The sequence below is a fragment of the Phoenix dactylifera genome, unplaced genomic scaffold (assembly GCF_009389715.1).
Source record: "Phoenix dactylifera cultivar Barhee BC4 unplaced genomic scaffold, palm_55x_up_171113_PBpolish2nd_filt_p 000144F, whole genome shotgun sequence".
NCBI classification, from domain to species: Eukaryota; Viridiplantae; Streptophyta; class Magnoliopsida; order Arecales; family Arecaceae; genus Phoenix; species Phoenix dactylifera.
Genome location: NW_024067699.1, coordinates 64,017 through 90,202, shown reverse-complemented (window position 1 = coordinate 90,202; position 26,186 = coordinate 64,017). Strand labels below are relative to the sequence as shown.

General features: G+C 38.3%; 1 long non-coding RNA gene across 2 annotated transcripts; it reads left to right on the top strand.

Annotated features, from left to right (window-relative positions):
* Window positions 1-805: 805 nt before the first annotated feature.
* LOC103714783 lies at window positions 806-24,672 on the top strand. 2 transcript variants are annotated; one of them, XR_605269.4, is made up of 4 exons: window positions 806-1,070; window positions 1,210-1,261; window positions 21,105-23,824; window positions 24,139-24,672. It is a non-coding gene; the product is annotated as an uncharacterized LOC103714783 (long non-coding RNA). The 2 variants fall into 2 exon arrangements; XR_005507320.1 differs by having other exon boundaries at window positions 24,132-24,672.
* Window positions 24,673-26,186: the final 1,514 nt, after the last annotated feature.

Sequence of the window (26,186 nt, the reverse complement as noted above, 5' to 3'; positions counted from 1 at the left end):
TGATGTGTATGAGGACTATGTTTCAAGAAAATGGATGATTAAGGTTGTAGAATTGGTGGTAGCATGGCCAATTTGAATGGGATTTGCTTCTTTGATTTAAAGATTGTTCATATGTTGCATATGGGCGCGCATATTATTGAGCCTCTAGAGTATACCACAATGGTTTGCCAAAGTTGTTTCACTGACGGATTTTTATTGCAGATGCCATATATCCAAACTAGGGAAAACAATTGAACATTGAATGCTGATGCAATGGCAGACGGAGTGTATAATTTGATTTATAATCCTACTAAATTTGAATGTTTGACAAGAGAATAAAAGGAACAAGTTGTTTAGTATGTGTGATAGCATCCATATCTTCCAATTTTGCACCATATCTTAAATTAGTTTGTAATAGCATCAAGAATACCTAGGCACTTTCACTCAATCTCGACTCAGATCCGAACCAGACCCAACCCATACCCATACCCAATTTTTCTGGGTTGAGACCTAATTATACATGAATCTGACCTGACCTGAATGACCGTTGAGTCAGAAATTTTAGCCGTAGATTCAATCCGATTCGATTTGATCTTTTATTGAGTTGGATCTGGGTTCAATATTAGAATTCGAATAAAAAAAAATTAGGTTAGATAGGGGTCACTCATGATTGATTTTCACCCCTTGCCATACGGCACCAATAGTCCGGTTCAAGGCTTCAAGCTGTGTTAGGTTTCGGGCCATGCCCGTTTGTTGGCCTTTGGACGGCGCCATGCACAAATCTTTTATCTTATACTATAAAATAAAAATATACGAGACCGTTTTGTTGGCCGTTTCTCTGCATCGCCTCGCCCAACTCTCTCTCTCCGGCCTGATCCCCAATTCCAAACCATCCGGCCCTAGCACCATTTCCCCCCTCACCTCTCTCTCTCTCGCTCGCTCTCTCCCTCTCACGCCTCTCTCTCTCTCTCTCTCTCTCCAGTCTTCACCTTGCTTCGCCCCCCGCACTCTCTGGCTGCCTCTGTTTCTGCACCCTCTGGCTCTTCCCCCCATGATTGGGTACATCGAGGTCCTCTTCTTGGTGGGATAAGGTGATTCCCTTGTGTTGATCTTTCTCCTTCTTCATCTAAAAATTTTCTGTTGTTTCCTTTACTTTGATGTCTTTAACGGGGAGATCTTTGCAGATCAAAAATAAAGTAGAGATCTTTATTGATTTTCTAAAATTTACAGGTCTGATCATATTTCAAAATGGATTCTTTCTAATATCATGGCGCAGCTTCAGGTTTGAATCAACAATCACAATTTATGCGATCTTATATGCATTACTATTTTCCTTTTTTTATGTTATATATATATATATATATGTATATTTACTTTTTTTGCTATTTATATTGTTTGCAGTAGTTATTCCATAAGTTATGCATGTTTTTGTTTTGCTAGATTTTTTTTCCCTTTCTTGTATAACTAATTGTGTTGTTTGGTTATAATAGGAGGAATAAGGTTGCTTTTAAGTATGAAATGAGTGAACTATATTTTACCTTTATCATCTATCACTCATCTATATATCTTTAGGTATTTTGTTCAAGTGAATTATCAAGCAACCATACTCATAATTCGACTTAAAATGATTTCTAGAAATGAAAATTACCATATATAATACCAAATAAATCTAGTGACATGTTTCTTTAATAAGATGGGTCAATGACATACTACTTTTTTCACTTTTCTTTTTTCAAATTTAAGATAAAATTGGGACAATGGGGTTAGGGAGGGGAGACTCGATCAAATTCAGTTGTCATAAGCAAGTGTACCCATTGTTCATAGGTTGATTACAAATAGCAATTGTCTTCTACATTGTTAAATAACTAAAATAGTCCTATGAGAAGTGCAACCATCCATGCTACGATGCAAACAAAACAAGAAGATGACATCACAACTTCACTAGCTACTAAGGGTAGCTTTATCCATTGCAAAACAATAGGGCTGACATAAATTGAAGGACATATGATAGAAATAACATATGACATGGCTCTTTTTGAATAGTAAGGCACACATACATATAAGGGTACTCAAAAGGAAAAACCTTCGCCTGATAAAAATTCTCCTTTACGTTCAAAATGTTCAAATAAACTTCGTATAATTGTTTTGTCTTTATTTTTTAATATCACCAGTTAGATTTGGCATGAAAATCATGCTTTTTGAATTGTTCAACAGTTAACATTTTATTTTCTAAGGTAAAATCTAGCAGTATTTTAGTATAGGAGCATAGGAACTTCTTAAATATATTGCAATTTAACTCAAGAGCATTAAATGCTTAATTCCTAGTTTCCTATATCAACTTTTTTTTTCCTTTTAACTTTAATAAGCATATTACTATTATAATGAAAGGAGACTAGACTATTAAAAGAAATCTGAAGATATTGTTCAAGTTGCAAGCATTAAAAGCGCAGATAATAGATTATTGATGAAAATGACGAAATTTAAAAAATATGGAGATATTATTTTGAAAAATTGCTAGATAGAGATTTTACCAAGAAAATGTTTATCAAAGAAGTATGGTTAAGGTCTTAAAGAGAACTCAAGGTTCTTTTCGTATAACTTAATAAAAATGAAATGAAGATAGCTTGCAAAAATATAAGGAAAAGTGAAATGAAGATAGCTCGCAAAAATATAAGGCGTTAAAATATGATAAAATACCTATTGAGATGGGAAATAATGGGAGATATTGGGCTCACTTGGCTTATAATTTATTTAAGAATATTTTAGAAACCAGAAAAATATCGGATGATAGGAGGGGAAGTCTTATAGTATCCATCTATAAGAATAAAGAAAATGTATAAATTTATTTCTAATTATAGAGAATTAAATACACAAGTCATTTGATGAAATTATCAAAAGGGTAACCAAACAAAGATTTAGAAATATAATGACAATTTACGTAACCAATCTGGACTTATGCTTGAAATATAAGCAATGGAGGCTATCTTTTTATTTAAGTAATTGATAAAAATATAGAGAAAAGGAAATGACTACATGTGGTGCTACTAAGGGTGCCCCAATCCTATATTAAACTAGAGTAGCACAGTGAAAGAGAACTAGAAGCGGAAGCAAACCGTATTAGATGCTAAAGCAGAAGAAAATAAATTAACATTAAAATTAGAAGCTAAAATAATGGAGATTTAGAATTAGAAGGAATAACTAAAAGGCATCAAGTCTCTTCTTCTTGATGAACCTTTGGAGCCCCACCTCCCATCTTTGTAGGGCCCTAGTTGAAGTCCAACATTTGACTTGTATTTCTTTTTTTTTGCTTTGGCGGGTTCATCATACAAAGCGTGTATGAATAGACCCAATAAAATCAAAATATATAAGCTCACGGAGTGCCCGAGGCAGCTTCCCCTTTTCTGACCACAAGGTGAACCCTGAGTGGTGAGCCGCATAGGCAGCCACCCGGTCGGCCGCCCCGTTGGCCTCTCTAAAAACATGCCTAGCCTAGAAGGCCACCCCATCCCTCGTCATCATCCTAATGTCCCGGAGCAGAGGGTGGTCCGTGCTCATGCCCCTCGGACCCTCCTGGATCCAACTGATCACTGTGGCCGAATCGCCCTCCAAGATAACCGAACTGGCCTGCAGCACCTACCTCGCATGTCGAAGACCCGCTCAGGCAGCTTGCAACTCCGCTCTGGGGACCGACGTGTCGAACAACCGGCAACTGCCCGCTGCCACCACCCTGGAGTGCGAGTCCCATACGACAAAATCCGCACCTCCCCCGTACCTCCATCTAGAATAGACCCGTCGAAGTTAACCTTGAGGAAACTCGGAGGTGAGGGCTTCCAGGTGAAGAATACCATCTGAGGGGTACAAGAGCTTTGAAAGAGAATTTTAAAAGAATAATTTTAATGAACTTCAATGATAAAAACTGGTAGAAATGGGTCCTATTTATAGTTTTCTAGGGCCCTTATATTGTAGAAATTTTTGAGATCTCTTAAAACTCAACTAAAACTCAAATTAAACAAGTCAAAAGAAGATTAAACTAAGAAATCATTCCTTAAAGGATTTTAGATGCTAAATTCCTTTTGATTATGAGAAATAGTCTAGGTCAGATTCAGACTGTGTTGTTTGGATGGTGAGGCAGTTCTTAGTTCATTCTAATGGTATCTTGGATCCATTTTATGGTGGGTACTGCATCATTAAATGGTTCTGATGTTGTTACCATCGGATCATGAATTGGTCTGCACTAGTATGCCTTCAATTCTTTTATCCTAGCTCTCCAATTTGACCTCCATCTTGAGTGGTTCTGAATGTGTTGGAGAGCTTTTTTGGTACGGGAGGTTGTGGTGCTTGGCTCAATTGGGATTTTCCTTGTATTTGTGTTGACAAAGTGATTATGGCTAGTAGATTTGCTCTATATCAACATATGGTCGTTACTAACTAAAGAAACCTAATGATGTATTCCATAAAAGAAAAATTTTAATAGGTAACAAGGAAAGTAATTTAATGGGCTTTAAGAAGGAAGTGCATATTTAAATGATATAGTGAATTAGCTGAGGTTCTATATGCTGGAGCATTGATGTGTCAGGAGCTAATGGCGGTACAACAAGTGTATTTCTAGTCATAATAAAGTTGCACCAAGGGTCAGTACTAAATTCATATCCTTTTGCACTACTTATTGATAAATTTGTTGTTAAGATTCAAGAGCATGTGCCATGTATATATTATATACAGATGATAGTAGTAATTGATGAAAAAAGAATTAGATTAAATACTAAATTGAACTTCTGGAATGTAGCTTTAATGGATAGGAGCTTAAAAATTAGTAGAACAATGAACAAGTTTATAGAATATAAATTTAGTGAGAATAAAAATTAAGACAGTATTTCGATTAAGGTTGATAGACAAAGTTATTATTTTTTTACTTTGAATTTTTTCTAAAAAATGATAGGGAATAAGCGAAGTTAGAACTAGAGTTGGTTAAATAAAGTGGGGTGGTGTATTTTGATTTTTATGATTGATGCATATCCTAAAAATTTTAGAAAAAATTTCTACAAAACAATAATAAGACCTGCAATATTATATAACTCATGATGCTATGCAATAAAGAGAGATCATGAGAGCAGGTTCTGAGCGTGGTAGAAATAGAAGTGCTAAGATAGATATGGGGCAAACTTAGGATAGATTCAGAAATGAATATATTAAAAGATCTCTTGGATTTGCACAAAGTAAGAATGAAGTGAGGGGAAGATTGGAGGAGCTTCCAATAAGGAGAGGTATTTTAATTTATATAGAAGGCTATAAGAAATGAGAAAAGGATCTAAAATAACATGCATGGAGGTTGTGAAGAAAGATATAGATAAGCTTAGAATAACATTAAAAATGGATCCTGAATAGAAATGCTTGGCTAATAAGGATTGATACAGCCAGCTCTAGATAGTTGAAAAAAGGCTAGATTGTTATGGTATGAAAGGAAACTGGACTAAAGAAGTTTGTACAGTTTCTTTTACTCTTTTGAAATCGAAGAATACATAAAATAAAAGAATCCCAAGAACTACTTTGTTTTAATGTTATTTTACATATTAAGATTGTAAAAGAAAAGGATCCTACTTTGGTTCTCTTCTCTCAAAAGGATATTTAGTAAGTGAATCACTAGAGTGTATAATTGAAAAACATAACGAGATGAAAATAGGAAATATATTCAAAGTGTAGATCAAAGGTATGGAGGATACTATTAATGGCAACTTTCTTTTAAGAAGAAACTACTTTTTCCCCATTTTTCTTCGAACTGGTTCCATGTCAAAAGTGGGAGACATCTATTTTGACAGTTTCACTTGAATGAAGTGAGGGATTGGGGTGACCAACATTTAGATTTTCCAACAACAAAACTAACAAGAGGATGATTTTATTTCAAGAAAGAAAGCATTTTAGGACGAAATACATGGATTGACAGACATGAAACTAGTAAAGACCCAACTTAAACCAAAAGTGAAGGCTACTAGATTAAACATGACACTTGATATGATAGCAACTTGGGACAAAAACACAAAAAGTAAACATTGATACCGATGAACAATGAAAATTAAAACAGGAAAAAGGAAAGAATAACACGAGCAGTCATTCGTTTCTCATGAGCAGCCCTAATGGAGGCGAAGGGAAGTTGTGCCTGCCAGAGTGGCCTCACCATTCGCAAATTCATCATCCATGTAGATTGGAGCTTTTGTGGGTATCTCTCCAATAGGACTTTTTCCTTTTTCCTTTTGATTGGCCGCCACTAATTTCTTCTTCTCATCTTTCTCAGCTGAACTCTTCAAGACGGCATTATCACTAGATTTTTTTTCCTTTTCCTCAGCTGATTCATTCAAGAAATGCAAGTTGAGCTTGTTAGCGTCATTTGAAATCACAGGGGTCCATGGAATAGTCTTAAACTTCTTCAACCTTTTTGATGGTTCTCCTGGAGCTCTGTCCGCCTTTCTTATCTTGCTATGAGAACTCATATGCCCCCCAAAGGCCTGCCCATTAGGGAACTCAGCAGAACAAATATCACATTTATAGCGGGTGTTCGTTTCTGGATTTGCTATGGGTGATCCATTTGAGGGACAATCCCTGTTTAGATCTTCATAGTTTGGCAATGGATGCATGAACTGCAGATTTGGATCATGGAAGGGGTTGGTGTGTTGAGGTTCCACGAATGCTGCTTGGTTTGTTGAAGCAAAATAGCCAGAAGGGAAAATATGTTGTTGAAAAGAAGCATTCCAAGGACGATTTGGATATTCATCAGTATTGATGGGAAAGCTTCTTGCTGGATAGCAAAATGATGATCTTTCCGGAGAAATTGTAGGTGAAGAGTAGCGGGAGATAGAAGCCTGTGCAAGGTGATGATTCAGACCTCTTGTTGGAGAGAAAAATGATCTTCCTAAAGCATTTGCTGACCAAAACCCTTGGCTCATGATCTGCAAAGAACCTGCTACATTGAAGTTAATTTGGTTAGTGAGGCTAGGGGGTGGATTGGTCATATTGAATGGAAATGAGTTAGATCTGGTTGGCATGAAATTGAGCTTCTTGATGGAATGATTGTTGTTGAATGACCAAGGAGAAGGTAAGTGTTGGTTCGTTGCATAGCGTTGAGCCATCGGAGTGACAATAAGAGGGGTATCCATGCTTAGTTTTACAGGTAGAGGGGACTCTAAGGGAACGGTATTGGCAGCTTCAATGAAAGACGAGGTTAAAGGAATGGTTCTGGAACCAGAGATATCCATGGGACTAGTGGTTTTCTCCATTGAGAAAGAAATGAGAGAGAAACAGAGGGCGAGATAGAGATAGAGATAGAGATAGAGAGAGACAGAGGAATTTGAGACAGTGCTAGGATTGAGCAATGGAGAGGTATATAAAGGATAGAGATGCAAGATTAGTGTGAAAATTGTCTGGCACATGGTTGCTGGGTGTAACGTCTGCCTGTTACAAACCTTTCATTAGTTTTATTTTCTTTTACTAGGAATGTTGAAATTAAATGCTACCTTTTATTTCCTTTCATGTCTCATGCAATGCTCATGGACTATGGTCTCGAATTGAATGTAATTTTGGACTCTTCTAATTTTACTAGTATCTGGTTTGTTGTAAAGATAGATATGCATATCTTTTTGGCATCCTGTCTAGGTTCAGTGAGTTTCATAAGATCTTCTATATTTCCCAGTGCATGAAATTTCTATGACTGGAATAAATGCCAATCTTTATAGATTGTACCGTTCTATTTTAACATCCAATTCAAACACGGTGCTAATTTTAAATGGAGAAAGAACTCCAACCTATTTTTTTTGGGGGGGAGCAGTTAAAACATACCAAATACCAAGTTGTAGGCTTAATTGCTGGTAGAGGAGCTTCGCAGGTGGTGGAGTTCTAGGATTCTCCTAACATTAATTCTTCTATTATAAATTAATAACTAAATTATATAAGAATACTCTTATTTTGAAAGAGATATTGGGATCATTCTTTGTATTTGTCTTCTATGTTAATTATTTCCTTACGCAATAGAAAATAATAAGATTGTTCATAAAATTTTCAACTCGAAACATCGATAAAAAGATCAATTTATGACAATGTTGGATTAAGACATAAGTTTGCCCAAGCTTGTGCCGAGCCTTATGTAGTACAAGTTTGGTGTTGAACCACCTTTAGCACATAAGCCACATTTAACACAACTAAAATTGCTTGATGTGCACCTCTATTGAGTATAAGAAGAGGAGTTATGACATAGGCCAGGGATGAGGGACCAGGGGAACCGATTGTGTGAGGTCAGCATGCATGCATGGAGGAAAAATTAAACTCTTATGGGTAGCGGAAGCAACTGGGTTAAGGATGCTTGCTAGTAAGAGAACTTTGGGTGCGGACCACTAGCATAAATTTAGCGAGACTCAAACAATATCTCTCTAATCTTGGAAGGGACTGAATTTTGTAAAAAGATCATAGAATAACTAGATAGCTAAATCTAAACCAGAAGGCAACATCTAAGTTAGATTACAAGGATAACTAGTTGAAGTCTCACCAACTAAATCCTTTGATCTGATTACAGCTACACTGGTCTTCACTTGGGCTTCGACGTCTTCGCTGATGCTATACTGGGTTCATGTAAATTCTTCCGAAGTCATTAGAAGAGGAGACTCTTTGAGGTGCATGAAGGTTGCTATGGTCTTGCATCATAATGAGGTAGAATTATACCACCAAGAACACTTGCAACAATAGTCTGTTGTGCTAGTACCAGGCTCCGGACCGGTTGCCTAGTGGCATGGGTCGGTACGGACATGCGTCGTGCAATGCCGGGCCTATACCGACACAGTAGAGGAGGTGGGGGAGAGGGTGAACGGGAGATAGAAAACGAGACAAGGGGGAGGTTGGGGGAGAGGAGGGCCGATGGAGGGCTGTTGGAGGCCGGCGACCCGGGCAGGAGGCAGAGAAAGGCTTCGTAGCCGGGAAACAAGCCGGGTCCCCGATTTCATTCAAAATAGGGGTTCGACACCTTTTTTTTATTTTACGATTTTTAAGTGAAGTCGGTAAATCACTTGCCGACTTAATGTAAAAATCGCAAAATTAGAAAGGGGTCTGACCCCTGTTTCGATCGAAATAGGGGACTCGACCTTTTTTCGACTGCGAAGCCTGGTGGAGCGTCCTCCGTGTGGCTCGCCGGCCCTCTGCCGGCCGGCCTCCACCTCCTCTCTCTTTCTTCCTCTCCCTCTCCCTCCCTCCTCCACTCGCTCTCTTTTTCTCTCTTTCCTTCTCCTTCTCCCTATCTGGTAACGGGTTTTATTTTCGTTGCTGGAACATTCTCGGTCCGCCATTGGGGCGGCTCGTACCGGAATCGGAACTGTTTGGTTCGGGACGGTTCTGCCGACCTTGCTTGTATGAGTGCTTCAAAACTATAGTTGATTTCACTAATATGCCAAAGAGTGGGTTATATGGGGTATAGCTCTTGAAGGCCTTATGATGACTAGAAGTCTTGAGGGTGGTGCGGACGCTAGTGCCAGATAACCCGTCACTCGGGTCTATAGTCACCGTAGGAGGATGGTTCAACTAGTTTCATTGTGGTTGGAGTGATTTTATTTTATTTGATAGCCTTTGGGCTTATTAGGGTATTTTGTTATTTGATAGCCTTTGGGCTTATTTTGGTATTTTGTTATCTTTGAGGGTCTTTGTGAGATTAGTTTCTTTTTAGAGGTTTTTTGCATTTTCTAGGTCTTATAAATATATTGGACTATACATCGTATAGGGTATGCTATGAATAAAATTTTGATATTCTTTCTTTTAGCCCCGGTGTGAAATCCTGAGCTAGGGCTAGGTGTGAAGCCTAGTTCTCCTTCTCTCCTTTCTCCTCTATCCTCTCTTTCTCCTTTCCCTTCCCTGCTGTCCGGCATCAGCATTGGTATCGAAGCAAGGCAATTAAATTTTTTGGGGTATTGTGGGCATTGTTCTTCACGTGGGGACCCAAGTTGAAATAAGGGTTTGAACGTCTCTTCCAAAACCCCTCCCTGCTATCTGCCCTTTCCTTCCGGCTGAGGAGTGGTTCCTTATTTCCCTGTCTAAGTGGAAAACCCAAATCCGACGGCACACGAGGAAGAAAGGCCAGCGATCGGATGCGAGAAGTGGAGCATGCCCAATCTCAAGTGACCCGACGCCGCCCCGCTGCCCCACACTGTCGTCGCCCATCATCCGGAGCCGAGGAAGAACTCCAACACTACCTCCGGTCGCCTCCCTTGACCGCAGCCGTCTCATCTCCACCCACGACCCTTCGCTCGGCCGTTATCACGTTCCGCGATCCGCGAAAACAGTGCCTCCCCCGCATCACGGCTGCATCTTCGTCTTCGTCTCCATCTGCGGCGTCGGACGACGGGACACAACTGCCTGAGCTCTGTCGCCCCTCCTCCCTCTAGCCGCTCTCCGCTCCTCTTCACTCGCCACCCCGAACCCTATCGCTACGCCCACAACACCTCCCTTCTCTCCCTCTACTCTTCTTCTTCCTTCCGCCGCACTCCGCCTCCTCCCTTCCTCTCTTTTCCGATCGGGCCATCAACAGAATCATGGTCAAGTATCATTTTCTCATTCCTCGACTCGATGATATGTTGGATATGATGGTAGGCGCCACGATCTTTTGCAAGATTGATTTGAAAAGTGGCTACCATCAAATCCGAATTCGCCCAGAGGATGAATGGAAAACTGCCTTCAAGACGAAAGATGGCCTGTATGAATGGTTTGTTATGCCTTTTGGTCTTTCCAATTCTTCTAGTACTTTTATGAGGGTGATGACTCAAGTACTGCGACCTTTCATGGGCAAATTTTTGGTTGTGTACTTTGATGATATACTCATTTACAACTAGTCAAAGGAGCAGCATTTGGCTCATTTGAGGCAAGTCTGCACAACCCTGAGGAATGAGAATCTGTACGCCAACCTCAAGAAGTGTTCATTCTTTACTTCTCACATCAACTTCTTGGGTTACATTGTTTCCTCAGAGGGCTTGTCTGCTGACCCTGATAAAGTCAACGATAGTAGAGTGGCTCGAACCCAAAACCATTAGTGAGGTTCGCAGTTTTTATGGGCATGCTACTTTCTACTGTCATTTCAGTAAGGAGTTTAGTACGATTATGTCCCCAATCACTGCTTGCCTTAAGAAAGGCGACTTTCAGTGGAATAGCACTGCTGCTAAAGCATTTAGCGACATCAAGAAGAGGATGACTGAGGCGCCAATTATGTGCCTGACTTCAGCAAGGCCTTTGAAGTGGAATGTGATGCATCTAGCCTTGGTATAGGTGGGGTGCTCAGCCAAGAACGCCATCCTATAACATATTTTAGGAAAAAACTAAATGAGGCTAAGAAGAAATATTTCACCTATGACAAAAAATTCTATGCCGTAGTCCAGGCCCTCCGGTATTGGCGCCATTATCTGTTGCCCAATGAATTCGTCTTCTACTCTGACATGAAGCTCTTCGCTACCTCAATTCCCAAAAGAAGCTAAATTCTAGGCATGCCAAGTGGGTTGAGTTCCTTCAGGAATATACTTTGGTCCTACAGCACACATCAGGTGCCACAAACATAGCTGCTGATGCACTGAGTCATCGAGTGACCCTGCTCTCAGCCATGTCTATCAATATCACGGGCTTCGACAAACTCAAAAAGGACTACTTATCTTGCCCTGATTTTGGAAAACTCTACAAAGCCCTCGCTGATGGACAACGATCTTTGATCGATGGGTTTCATCTTTCGGATGGTCATTTGTTTAAAGCAGCCAAGCTCGGTATTCCACGGACATCAGTAAGAGATTTTTTAGTGTGGAAAGTACATGCAAGTAGTCTTTCAGGGCATTTTGGACAGATGGAACGTCAATTCTTCTGGAAATTGCCAATTAGCCAAACACCGGAAACAGAACCCGGGCCTGTATACCCCTTTGCTTGTACTAGATCGTCCTTGGTACAACATTTGTTTGGACTTCGTGCTTGATCTTTCTCGTACCTTCAGGAAAAAACGATTTCATTCTTATAGTTGTATACCGTTTTTCTAAAATGACCCACTTTATCTCTTGTTCAAAAATTTTTGATGGTTCCAAAGTAGCCAAACTCTTATTCGATGAGATTGTCAAACTATATGGCCTTCCAAAAACCATCGTGTCCGACAGAGATGTCCGATTCATGAGTTACTTCTGAAAAACTTTGTAGCACATGGTTGGTACAAAGCTCAAATTTTTCACTACTTATCATCCACATACTGATGGCCAAACCAAAACGGTGAACCGAAGTCTTGGTAACCTCTTGAGGTGCCTTGTGGGCGAACACACCCGTAATTGGGATTCAATCTTTTATGTAGCACAATTTGCATCCAATAATTCAGTCAACAGGCCCATAAGCATGAGTCCATTTGAGGTCATGCATGGTTACCAAGCTAGGAAACCTTTAGATCTCTTACCCATATCACCACATGTTAGGATTTCTGAGTCTACACATGCATTTGCACAACACATTCATGAGTTGCATCAGAAAATTCACAAGCATATTCATGCAAGTAATGCTCACTATAAATTGCAAGCTGATTCCCACATGCGTGCTAAGAAATTTCAAACTGGGGATTATGTAATGATCCATATTCAGCCTGAGCGGTTTTCTCCTAGTACCATTAAGAAATTGTAGGCTCGTAGTGCTGGGCCATTCAGGGTGTTGCACAGGGTTGACACTAATGCCTATGTCATTGACGTTCCCTCTGATTTTGGTATTAGCCCAACTTTTAATGTTGAAGATTTGGCTGCTTACAAGGGCCCACCAACAATCTCCGATGACCCTTGTGCTGGGCCCTCTCCTAAGCCCGATGATTCCCCTATTACTGGTCCTATACCAGCTTCGATTTCTTTACCCCTCCACCGAGCATTGAAATAGCACATTGATGCTATTTTAGACGATCAGACAATTTTACTAGTGGAGGCATCCAGCGCTTCTTGGTTCGTTGGCGAGGATGACCAGAGTCCTATTTCACTTGGATCACACACGAGGAGCTTCAGTAGATTGACCTGGACCTGTTGGAGTACGACCAGAGCTACACCAAGCTGCGCTTGTCGAGGTCGACTTCTTCCCACACGGGGAAAGCTGGTGTGGACACCAGTGCCAGATCATCCGTCACTTGGGTCTACAGTCACCACAGGAGGATGGTTCAGCCAGTTTCATTGTGGTTGAAGTGATTTTATTTTATTTGATAGCCTTTGGGCTTATTAGGGTATTTTGTTATTTGAGCTTATTTTGGTATTTTGTTATCTTTGAGGGTCTTTGTAAGATTATTTTTTTTTAGGAGTCTTTTACATTTTCTGGGTCTTATAAATATATTGGACTATACATCGTATGGGGTATGCTATGAATAAAATTTTGATTCCCTTTCTTTTAGCCCTAGTGTGAAACCTTGAGCTAGGGCTAGGTGTAAAGCCTAGTTCTCCTTCTCTCCTTCCTCCTCTCTCCTCCTCTCTTTCTCCTTTCCCTTCCCTGCTGTCCGGCATCAGAGGGCCTCTACAATTTGACTCGGATAGGATAACATCAAAGAAGGTTTCTAGAACAAATCTTATCTGTAGAGTGCTTCTACATGTTAAAAACCATTTGATGTTGACATGCGCATTCGTCGGGATAAACCAATGGTGGCTAGATTATTGTCATTTGATCTCTGTATTGACTAGGACCTTAGTAACTTCCAACAACAAGTTTTCCCATCAAAATGATGATGCAAGAGTTACCGTCCATTCACTAACTGATAGTCTGATTCTTGTCATTGGTTAATAGACTCAAATTGCACTAACAAAGCTGGTGGTATTTTGTATATAACTTTCTTATCCGACTTTTGATTGATGTCATTCAAGTTACACTTGAAAGCTTACTCAATGATGGACATGATGGAGGTGATTTCATCTTAAAAAATTATCGATCTTATATTTGGAAATTTAAAAATTTATTTCTATCTACGACACAGAGGGCAGGTCTTGACACAATGATAATGTTGCTCCATTGTAGTAATCTGGATGTCATGGATTCGGAACATGGAAATAAGCTCTCCACATATAGGGATAAGGCTATGTACATTTGCCCCTTTCTAGACTCTACAGTAGTGAGAGCCTTGTGCATTCAAAGGCCCTTTTTGTCGCTGCTTATGAAAACCTTTTGTTGCTACTTATGTAAACCTGACACTGCAGGTATTGGAACTTCAAGGCACCTTTGAGTCAAGTTCCTGCCTCCACATATTCAAGTTGGGCCATCAATTTAGGATTCTTGAGGGTCACTTATGATGCTTTAGTGCTGCTTTTTTGCCCCTAGCATGAATCAATCTTGAGGCAGGGATATTGGCAGCCTGCATCAATGCAATATTCACTTTAGTGAAAAATAGGAAATACTATAGGATCAATATAATCAAAGAATGAATATGCAGGGGCAGTGATCATGGTGCTTAAGTATCTAACTAGGTAAGTTTAGATGTATGCATGAAGTAAACCCTAGTTTGACTTGCAGAAGTCATAGGTTAGGGATGCATGCAAGTGAGAGGAAACTAAGAGTGCAAATTGTTAGGATAAATCTAGCAAGATTGGATCACTGGTCCCACCCAACTTGTGAATTTAAAGGCCCTCTAATAAAGAATGAATATTAGATAATGAAATGATATTTTTGGACTTTTATACAATTATGGAAGTGAGGAAAGTAAATAAGATACCTAAAAAGTAAGATCAAAATAAGTTAACTAATTAGATTCTTACTGCTCAAATCCCTCTATCTGACCAAAGATGAATTGGTCTCACTTGAACCTCTTGTGTCTTCTGATGTAGCACTAGCTTCAAATAGAACCTTCTAGGATCTGATCGGGAGAAGTTAGAGTCAGATTGTTAAGAATAATCACAAAGCATGCTCAGAAACTTAAACTTTTTTCAGTATAATGCAAAAAATAGAACATAGGGAATTTGTAATGTTCTAGGGCCTTTAAAATCAAGAGTGCCAGGATAAACAATTTATAATGTTCTAGGGACTTTAAAATCAAGAGTGCCAGGATAGGCAATTTATAATGTTGTAGGGCCTTTTAAGTGTCTCTAGATTTTCACTCCAACTAAAACTATAATAAGAAAACTAGACTTCCAGGATTAGTCCCATGCCTTAAGGGTGAATGACAACCTTACTTTTTTGTTTTTTTGGTAATAAAGAGGCAAGGACTCAAGTTTATTACTTTTGAGTACAGGTACAACCATAGCTATTAGTATTTCCAAGATAGGAGAGTTCTGGAGGAAGACTAACATTACAATAAGCATTTGAAAGACTAGAAGCTACCTTGTAGCCAACTAATTAGTTGGTTGGTTCCGTTTCCCAAAAGTATAATAAGCTTGAAAACATTATAGAGAATTAGCAAACAACAAGACATTTCCTAACAAGGGATTAGCAATAGTAGGGTCTATACCTAATTGCACTAATAGTTGGGAAATCTAATCACAAATCCTTGACCTAAGCGAAATCAAACACTACAATTTTATCTGACTATAGGGTTGTAGCATTATATTATGATCTGATAGTTAGGAAGCCACCCTCAATATAAATGGACTGGGCAGCATTGACATCATTCAGTATCTGGCCATTAGTACAATTAAAGTTGCATTGGAAAGATACTTAATGATGGATGTCATGGAAGCGGTCTCATTCCAGCGTTACTCATGCTAATTGTTTGCTTCAGCATGAAGCTTAAGGTAGGGTGTTTTTGGCCCCAATCAAATGATCACAAGTTGGACCATCGAGAAGAAGGGGCATTTATATGATGATAGAAAGGGAATGGATGTCATCCTTATCCCTCCTTGCCCCACCAACTAAACTCTACTAACCTGCGAGCTTTTGCAATAATCAATATCTATTAACTGTGATAACAAATTTTTTGATTGACTAGATGTACTTCATTAAATAGAGATTTTTGGATTAAAAAAACAAATGGAAAAATGAGCTAAAACATGACATTTAATAGGCATATGTCATGTTTGAGAAATTCTTGTGCTTCTTATAATGCTTAACACATACAATGAAGGGACCACAAGGAGTCCTTGGAATGCCTTAATTCACCATAAAATCTATATGAAGCACTACAAGAAACACTTGAAGTATGTAAAAAAACAATATAGAAAGGCAAGAGATAAAAAGCAAAATCTAATTAAAACTAAGAAATAATATGTATACAACTAAAAAAGGTGGGAGTATGGGAAAATCCAAGACATCTAACATTTGTTTGGCGTGATATATGGATACCATCTTTTTCTAGAATAATACATAAAAGAAAATCTTTTGTGACGCATATGTCAATGTTCAACACATATCACGTGTTTACCATCTATAAGAGGAAACAAAATAATACATGCTAGGCCCATGATCTCATGCTATTCTCGTTCTGCATCAATTATGTATTTCATTAGCTTTAATATTTAAAGATAATGCTCATCCATTTTGCTTTCCTTTTCATGGAAATCCTAGGGATTGGATCCATAGGTTTGGAAGGTTCACTTCTCTTTTTGACATAGTTTCAATTTTTGGCCATTAATGTGAAAGTTGGATTGGATAGATAACTTGATTATGGATGTCATGGAAGTGGTCTCATTCCAAGTTATGACAATATCATCATTGGTGAAGTTTTGAAATTGCAGGTACCTACAACATATCCTAGCACTATAAATGTTCAAGCTCTTCAGGAACTTGAAAACCAAGTGCCACTATATGTCCATGCTTAACCATCAATTAAGGCTTCACGGTAGTCATTCATGTTGCTTTGGGGTTGATTGTTTGCTTTAGCATGAAGCTTAATGTAGGGAATTTCGACTTGAATCAAAATATCTCAAGTTGGCCATTGAGAATAAAGGGCACACGTAGATGATAGAAAGGAAATGGATGCCACTATAGCACTCTTTGTCACACCTACTAGTTCCCACTAACCTAAGAGCTTTTGCAAATATCAGTATATATTCATGCGATGAATAGTATTGATTAAATAGCCATACATCATTATACAAAGATTTTTTAACAAAAAAATAAGAAAATGGAAAAAATGAGCTAAATCATGAGATTTAATAGGCACATCTCAAGTTTGGGAAAAGCTTATGCTTCTTATAATGCCTAACACAAGCAAATAAGGGGTCACAAGGAGTCCTCTGCCCTACTTCACCATGGAAGTTATATGAAGCAATACAAGCACACAAGTGAGTAAGAATAGAGAAAAGCAATAATTTAAAAATATAAAATATAATTAAAACTAAGAAATAAAATGCATATAACTGAAATAGGGGGAGTACAGCAAAATCCAAAGATATAAACATTTTATTTTGGCTGATATATTGACACCATCTCTATCTATAATAATATAAATATGAAGGAAAGTGTTTGGGAGATTTATGTCATTGTGCAACACATGTCGTGTATTTAACATTTATAAGAGGAAACAAAATTGTACATGTTAGGCCCATCAACGTATGCTAGTCTCTTTCTTCATCTTTCCTATTTTACTATAATTATTTACTTCATTAGCTTCACTATTTAAAGATCATTCTCATCTATTTTGCTTTCCCTTTCACGGGGATCCTTGGGATTGGATCCATAGGTTTGGAAATTGCTATCATGGTTACTTCTCTTAAAGTGCATAGCATATGCCCAATGCTTCTACTATAATTTATAGATAAGTAGAAAAAGAACCAAAAATTTGTCGAACAGGTGCAAACTAGACGAGTTGATTGAATGTTATGCCCCCTAATGCATGCCTAGTATCTTGCCAAGTGGTATGTCAATATAAGCATTTAAACAATGTTTGTATAAAACATTTGTGATGTTAAATTTATTGAACAAGAGCAAATTAGCAAAGTCAATTACATGTGTCCTTTATCACTCATCATCTTATTATGTGGTTATCAAGTTAAGAATTCTTACAATGCTTGCACAAAAGCAAAGTTAAATTTATTGAATAAGAGCAAACTAGACGAGTCCAATAGATGACAAATCCACAACCATGTGCCAATTGTTACATAGGTGGTTAGTAAAACTCCAATCACTTCATTTGAAATGGACAACATTGATCTGAACTATCCTTAAGATTAATCATGAATATTAGAAAAGTGACAACTAAGAAAAGTTCACAAGGCACTTTTAGGATATGGACCATTACTTTTGACCATCCAGAATTAATTTAATCATCTCTTATATCTTTCTTACATAATCTTCTTTTTCTAAAAAATTCATCCCTTTCTGGACACCCCCACAGGTTGTTGTTTTGAAGATTAATTCTGGTAGATCGCTTAAGCCAAATGGTAAGGCTGTGGCCTTTGGGACCACTCTATGCTTCCTCTGATTCCCATATTTTCCATGAAGGTATCTGGGTCACTATATTTCCTTCTCTAGCATTAGATCTTGACTTTGGGATGATCTAGGATCATAACTCCCATAGCATGTGTACCAACAAGCTATAAAAAATCATGTAGATGTGTCTAGGAACAGTCATAAAACTAGCATAGTTGGCCCCTATTGTACCTAAAAAAAAACCAACATATTCTCACCAGTTTGTTCCCAATGGAATAATAAAATTAGATTTCATTTTTCTTCTAGTTCGAAATAAAATCAAAATCGTGTGCCATTGTAGAGCTGAGGAAAGCCATATTTGGTGCGATAAAATTCTCAAAACCATCGAATAATATATAGTATATACTGCATGCATCCGTATCTCTTTAGTAGTGATACATCGTATTTAGGAAATAGAAATTTGATACCTTTCGAGGACATTGGAAATTTAGTACATCGATGTCCTTATTTAGGATTGAGACATGAATAAAAGCAAATTATAACACACCTCATGCAAATAGCTCCTATATATTACTCAAGGCCTAGACCTTTCCTAAACCACCTTCTCTTCTTGGTAGTTATCATGACTTTTATGGCTTTAGCAACAAAATCAGCTACATGCAAATGTTCCAGGATGAACCTCAGCTTTGCAACCTCAGATCTGAGCCAATTGAGCTGGTGGATTACATGGGAATAGAGAGGAAAGTCTTCAAGGTGGAGTTGTAGGAGATAAAATCTTTTAGGGAAAATTAGAACGACATCTCTTCAACTTTTCACAATTTGCCCTTACATCCCAAAACTTCTGATTTTTTTAATTAGACCTCAAAACTTAAGATTTGGTTGCAATGTGGTCCAGCCATCCATTCGAGTTCTAACACTGTTAATGGCAGTGTAAAATAACAAATGTACCCTCAGGGTTTAAAATCGAGTTTGGGGAAAAAACCACTTCCAAGCGCCCCACTAATTCCTATCATTACTTCTTCTATTCCAGCCAAGCACCCAACCTATCCCTCTCATTTCCTCCTCCATTCTGGCCAGGCCCCACTAATCGAATTTCCTGTCAGCCTAATTAAGCCCCCCTCCTCCATCTCTGCAGGCTCTCATTTCCTCCTCCTATATTTTGACTCCATCCCTCTTATTTCGCCAACTGGTACCCTCCTTCGATCTCCCCCACCAAGGTGGAAGTCGTAGCCCAGTGGTGCACCTATGTGCTCAACTGAGAGGCCATCCCTGGATCTGTCAATTAGGTAAGAAGTGTCTACGACTTTGTGTATTGGCATTTGAATATTGTTTGTATTTAATAATGCCAATTGTTTTATGAATCCATGATCCTAATGTATGTCGATAGATGTTTTGTTTAAAATATTTGAATATGCTGGTGACATCTTATGATTACAATGTGCACTGCTTTAAAATATTTGAGCCCACTGACTGATTGACTTCCATGTGCACACCTATGTGCACATGTTATGTGATTTTTTTTTTTTTACCATTGTTGGTTTATTCTTAATTTTCACTCCTATTTATTGGTTGGGAGAGAAAAATGAATAAATGCAACTTCTGTTGGTCATGGCTTCATATTTACTTTGTATATTATGATGTTTTTCCATATTTTTATTTTTTTTGTACGTTATCATGTGGACTCTTCCAACTCTGGGGAAGCCTTAAATGGTTTTGTTGCATTAGCTGTAAGCATTAGGTGGGTCTACACAACAACTAGCTTTATAGGTTTCATGGCTAGCCCCTATCTTGTCCAAAGCCATCTGTCTATGTATTTGGCATATTATAGTGGCTGATGTGATGAAAGTGTCAAAAATTGTATCAGACTTTAATGAACCATACCTCGATTCATATAGCGGAACACATCCAGATGAGATAAGTCCTGTTTCTTTTATCTATTATGGTTTTAGGCTTTTTATTAAGTATGTATTTCTATGTTTGTCCAAGCAACATGAGGTGCAACTTCTGATTTTTGTGATCAACACTTATATAGTATGTTATGTGGCTTCTGTGTATATTTGTTATATTTGACTTTCTTGGATAAGGTCCTCTCCCTATTCCTGTTGTTATTCATGAATCAGTGACCCTAATGTTTTGGAACTATTTAGTAGAATAGTGCTTGTTAGGGAGCTCTATTGTAGTACAATATTGCTTGGGTTGAAAACCCACTGTTACTCTGTAGGGATTATACTAAAATATTGCTTGGGTTAGGGAGCCACATTATTATGTCTGGGAACCTATTTCCATGTAGGAATGTAATTTAGGATTTATGGTAATAATATCTGCCGATGTGGAATATGTACAATATTGTCTGTGGATCTTTTTCCACGGCATATTGGTAACCACATAATATGCAAACTTTTTTTTTTCCGAATGTATGATGTGCAGACTTTTATTTGTCCACATGATTGTTTATGTTAGATTTTATGCAGACTGTGGAAGTGTGGATCATATGACCACAGATATCTGCCAAGGTTGGACTTTATGCCTTTATGTTAGGCTTTAGGATTCTTTATGTTAACATTGCACTACTTTTCCCATATGGCATTGCCCATATGACATGCAGACTGTATAAAAATAACAGTGGGTTCCCTCGCTTGGTATGCAAGCCCGTTAATGACTTTCTGTTGTATGTTGTCTTACTGTTAGAATACCCTGCAATATTCTTAAGCATTATGGCTTTCTGTTGCAAAACCTATTATATAAGTAGTAGGTTCCTGTAATTCTGTTGGATGTTGTCTTATTGTCATTACATACCCTGTCTTACTGTTAACACTAATTTTCTATGTATGCAGCATGGCTTTTGAGCTTTTCACTTCGAAGAGCCACCATGGGGGTTGCCTTTGTTTCTCCCCCATAATGCAGTATGTGGGTGGGACTGTCAGTTACTTTGACAATTGTGACCGAGGCAAGATGAGCTTGATTGAGATAGAAAACTTGACCATAGATCTCGATTATCAGAAGACTGAGCAATTGTATTATTTAGTTCCTGCGCAGTTAATGGAAAAGGGACTAAGGACACTAATAATATGGATGTGTTGAAGATGATAGAGGATACAAGCAGCGCGAGCAATGTAGCAATCTATGTAGAGCATGGTATGGATGAAATTGATTTAGATCTAGTGGAGGCACCCCTGCACTTCCATCCACCCAGCAGGATAAAGAAGTATCTGTTGCTCATCATATTGCACCACAGGATAGGGTTCCAAAGCATTGTAGGGAAGAGGAGGATTTAGTAAATATGAATATAGAAGAGGGAGGACATGAATAATACATGAACAAGGAAGTAGGCCTTGTAAGAGGCCTCTAGTAGAACAAGTGCAAGAAGATAGTGGCGGTAACTTGTCCTTAAGTGACTTCAAGGAAAGTGATGAGGATGATGATGACCTCTTTGAGTATTACATTGATGACTCCGTTATTGAGACATAGGTACAGAAGCAGTAGGAAGAAGAAATTGGAGAATACATTAGGGAAGAAACTGATGAAGCAGATGAGTTGATTGGTAGGGAATACGAGATACCTGATGGTGATGAGGCTAGAAGCTTGGGTAGGTCTTTAGAAGGAGAAGCTTCAGAATATTCTAGGTTTTCAGAGTTCAATAAGGAAAGTAATTTTAGCGGACCTATAGAGCTGAAGCTTGGCATGCTTTTTTTACTTCAGTGCATATATTTAGGAAGGCATTGAGGTAGTACTCTATATAGGAGGGCTTTGACTAAGCTTACAAACACAATAAGAGGGCCAAAATTACTGCAGTGTGCGAGAAGAACTGTGGGCAGAGGATTCATGCCTCATCCCTTGAGGGTAGAGACATATCAAATAAAAAAATTTGATCCTACTCATAAATGCAATAAGCATTTTGAGAACCATAATGTCAATTCCAGATGGCTACATGGAGGATTTCAAGTCTGATGCCAACTGGAATATTGAAAGTTTTATGGCACGTGTGAGGAGACAAATGAAAGTACAAATTTCTAAGGCCTAAGCATATAGGGATAAGAAAAAGGTACTTGTAGCCATTCATGGGTCACAGAGACAGTATGGAAAGCTTTGGAAGTACTGTGACATCATTAAGAAGACAAACCCTGATAGCTCTATACTTATGGGAACCTTGCCTAGGAAAGGGGAGCAGCCCATCTTCTAGATTGTATGTTTGCATTGATGCATGCAAGAGGGGGTTCCTAAATAGATAGAGATTTATTATATGCTTGCCACTTGAAGGGTGCCATGGGAGGGCGACTGCTGGCTGCTATTAAGAGAGATGGGAATGATGACATATAGGAACGATGGAGGAAAAAGGATGGACTTTCATATCAGAAAAGTAGAAGGTAAGGCTTAGTATTCATTTTTTATCATATTAGCCTCACTAATTATAAAGTATTAACCCTTATTTGTTTGTTATCTAATGTTTTTTTTTGCTGGGGTTAGTGGAGACCTTTAACTCCATCATGCCAAATGTCAATCGTTGATTTTGTGCGAGGAATTTGCATGCCAACTTTTGGAAGTTGTGGAAAGGCAAGAATTTTAAAGATGCCCCTAAATTTTAGGTTATAATGAAAGCTATGGTTGATTTCGACCTAAACATAGCCAAATGGTTTCTTATGGTGTAGACATGCATTCAGCACCAGACCAAGGTGTGGGGCTTATTTAATTATATCCCTTAGCATATTGGCCTCACTAATCATACTGTACAAATTTTTTTTGGTTTGTTGCGAAATTTTTTTATAAATGTGATATGATTTTGAATAATATTTGTGAATATTTTAATAGTTATATTATGGAAGCTGGGGACAAGCCCGTTATAACTTTACCGAAGACTTTAAGAAGGATTCTTGTGCAACTCTTTCAGGCCAAGAGACAGGCTGTCATAGGTATGGGAGTCCAATATGTGCCAAAATTCAGAAGAAGGTAGAGTTAGCTAAGCTACATGCCATGGATTGCCATGTTATTTAGGATGGTGGTGGCAGTTTTGAGGTTGATCATCCAAATGGCACTTTTGTAGTTGACTGATAGAGAAGAATCTATAGGTGTCAAAAGTTTGATCTTACTAGAATCTCCTGTTGCTATGCAGCTGTAGCAATTATGTTTTCAAGGAAGGAGGAAGAGCATTTTGTAGACTATTGGTAATCCAGGGATATGTTCTTCAAAGTCTATGAGCCAGTTATTAAGCATGTGCCTGGTATTCAAATTTAGGAGCCTTCAGTATAGTTTGATCTAGTAGTTGCACCCCCACTGAGGAGACCTCTTGCTCGGCTAAAGAAGTGCAAAAGAAGGGAGGAGGATGATGTGCTCAACTCGCATAAAATTAGAAGTAGCTCCTCTCTTAGATGTAGCAATTGCTTGGAGTCGAACCACAATGCCAGAACATGCAAAGATCCTAAAGGATAGACCTACTAGAAAACAAATGGCCCAAAAGGGGGAAGGTTCCTTAAGCCAAAAAGCCAAGGCAACTGGTAGGTCAAGTGCTAAAAGGAGGAGGCCTAGAAAAGAAACAAGAGAGGGGATAGCTCATCAAAAGGTAAGCAATGCCACACCCTTTCAAGTGTTTGGTTTTAAAAAAGAAATTAAAACTTGGTTTCTAATTTTAAGTGGGGCACTCTAAACAACAATTTGGAACTTCAAATGAACCTAATGTACATTGAAGCATGTTTAATTACATATTATACCATATTTACCTGCATATTGTGTCGTGTTTACTTGCATAATAGTGTGCCATGTTTGCTTGCATATTGTGCCACTTTATTTACATATTTACTTGCTTGGATATGTGTTGCCTTAGGGTTAATGTGTAAGTTGCATATCCTTGAATATTTACTTGTGTTTAGTTCTTAGGCTGCAGAAAATCCAAGTGTGCCACCTCAGCAGCTGCATATTGAAAGTACCTCAAGGAGACATTTTGGGATTGCTAGTAGAGATGTCCCAAGAAACACATGGAGGGGACAACATTTCACAACAACAAATCAACTACATAAGAGTAGCAGCAATAGCAGCTTAAACAGCACCAGTAGCAGCAACCCACTAGCACCGCACTAGTAGACTAGTAGTAGCACCAACAGCAACAGCCCAAGTAGCACTAGGAGCATCAGCTGCATCAATAGCAACATTAGCACCACCACCGGCAGCAACATCCTAAAGGATTTAGGCTCTGCCCTCTTAAAAGGCATCCATGGAGGATTTGATACTCTTCTGTACCATTTTGATATAATTTTGTTCCTTTTTTTTCGCATACTATTTGATACCATTTTGTACGGTGGAATGGCATAGTTTGTGATATTTGGTATATGGTACAATTGAATATAATGGTGAATGTGACGCTTTCATATAATGGTAAATGTGAAATGTGATACTTTTTTTAGTTGAATGTAATGGCACAGTTGAATCTTATACTTCTGTTTTAGTTGAATGTGATACTCGCAACTATTTGTTTTAGTTGAATATGATACTTTCAGTTTTGTTTCATTTGAATGCGATACTTTCTGCAACTTAGTTTGGTTAACAGAATGTTTAGTGCTTGAGTATCAGTAGGTTGGGCTGATACTTGAGTATCAACTTATATTTCAGTAGCTTGGTTTGCAGAACGTTAAGTTTGTTTCACTTGTGCTGTTGAAGATCAAGTATCAGCAACTTAAGTGTTACTTTTGTTGCATTTCTACTAAATTCAGAACATGTTTATTATCTTTGATATGTAGTAGAATGTGATGTTGAATATCAGCAGTCCAGGACATTTCATTTGTGCTGAGTTTTACTCATTTGGTTTGCACATAAGTATCTGTTGCATACCCTTAACTACCAGCTAATAAATTGAAGTCATTCCATAATCTGCTTCCATAAACTGAAATACAATTCCATGCCCTTAAGTAACAGCTGGTTAGTGTGCTCTTCAGTACTAGCTTTAGTGGCTGAAATGTGATTCTACCATGTCAAAAGCATCATAAACATCAGAACTAAGAATATAGCTAGCACTAGATAGCATGTATTTCCATCCACGACATTTTTAAACTGACAGACAGACTCCAAAAGTTTATATAGTAACACCTAGACCTTAAAAGTTGACTCTTATATATTTGGACGCTAAAAGCAACTCGGGTTCACTAGTGGTTGAGATGCGATTCTATAGTTTCAGAAAAGTTATATCATATCGTTCTTGTCTTTAGACATGAGACAGAAGAACACAATTAACACAAAAAAGTAAACATTTCCATTCATTACAGTCTTAAAATATTGCAAATAAATCCTATAAGCTTACAATAGTATCACTCGTTTCGTAAAACTTTCAAAAATTTGCACTTGGCCTCTTCCCTGACTGCTATATCCACAGCTGCTTATGGGGTGAAACCTTCTATATTAACCCTCCATCCCACTTCCTAGTTCTCCATTTCAGTGCCAAAAAACTTGCTATGATTACTCAGTAAGCAACCAAGCACCATGTCAGGCACTTTCTTCTCAATCTGTGGACCCAGATCTTATTCTTCATATTCTTATTTTTCTGTATCAACTTGTTGATCACTTCTTCTAGAATGTGGTGAGGAAGGAGGATTATACCATTAAAAAAAATCACATTATCTTCTGGTCTACATTAACATATTCAAGAGAATTGTGAGAGTTCTTGCTTGAAAAAAATAATTAAAATTAGCAAACCCCATATCTCGTATATCGAGCACCCATAAAACCATCGTCCAGGATTGACTGCGGTCTTTGAGATCTTCAATGGAGCCTACAACTCATAGTTGCAGCAAATTGGAAGGATTTGACGGAAACTTTGGCTGAAGTTTTCATGCTTGAAGCCATAGACAATTTCAAGGTTCCTCTCTTCTCCCTCCACTCTCTCCTCTTCTCTCCCTCTTTACCGGACACAACCAGATATGGAAGCTCCTATTCAA